Here is an 848-nt window from a genome sequence, read left to right as displayed (position 1 = left end):
AGGAAGTGTCCAAGAAGACCCCAATCAACATCTAATCACCTTCCTGAGGATATGCGATACTGTGAAGTCTAATGGTGTTCATCCTGACACTTATAGACTACTTCTGTTCCCTTTCTCACTCAAGGACAAAGCATCTAAATGGCTGGAATCATTTCCAAAGGAGAGTTTAGCAACCTGGGAAGATGTGGTAAACAAATTCTTGGCAAGATTCTATCCTCCTCAACAGATCAACAGGTTGAGAGCTGAGGTACAAACCTTTAGGCAGCAAGATGGTGAGACTCTATATGAAGCATGGGAGAGGTTTAAGGACCTGACAAGAAGATACCCGCCAGATATGTTCAATGAATGGGTACAGTTGCACATTTTCTATGAAGGTCTTTCATATGAATCAAAGAAGGCAGTAGACCACTCATCCGGGGGATCTCTGAACAAGAAGAAGACCATTGAAGAAGCCATAGATGTCATTGAGACTGTAGCTGAGAATGACTATTTCTATGCTTCTGAAAGAGGCAATACTAGAGGAGTGATGGAGCTGAACAACGTGGATGCACTGCTAGCTCAAAACAAGATGATTACCAAGCAATTAGCTGACCTCACCAAGAAGATGGAGAGGAATTAAGTAGCAGCAATCACCACTTCAACAGCAACTCAAGAAGGAGTGAATGAAGAGGCAGAAGGTGATCAGGAACAAGCCAACTACATTGGAAATTCACCCAGGCAGCACCATGACCCATACTCCAAAACATATAATCCTGGTTGGAGGAACCACCCAAACTTTAGGTGGGGAAATCAACAGGATCAAGGCCAAGATCAGAGATGCCACAACCCCAGCAACAATGCAACTCACC

At 43.9% G+C, this 848-nt stretch overlaps 1 non-coding gene across 1 annotated transcript; it reads right to left on the bottom strand.

Annotated features, from left to right (window-relative positions):
• Positions 1-232: 232 nt before the first annotated feature.
• Positions 233-339, bottom strand: LOC112761349 (small nucleolar RNA R71). Its single transcript, XR_003181749.1, has one exon. It is a non-coding gene; the product is annotated as a small nucleolar RNA R71 (small nucleolar RNA).
• Between the last annotated feature and the right edge of the window lie 509 nt (positions 340-848).

This window comes from Arachis hypogaea, chromosome 16, assembly GCF_003086295.3.
Source record: "Arachis hypogaea cultivar Tifrunner chromosome 16, arahy.Tifrunner.gnm2.J5K5, whole genome shotgun sequence".
Lineage (NCBI taxonomy): Eukaryota > Viridiplantae > Streptophyta > Magnoliopsida > Fabales > Fabaceae > Arachis > Arachis hypogaea.
Note: the sequence above shows the minus strand (reverse complement) of the source record. Positions and strands in the feature narration are given on the sequence as shown.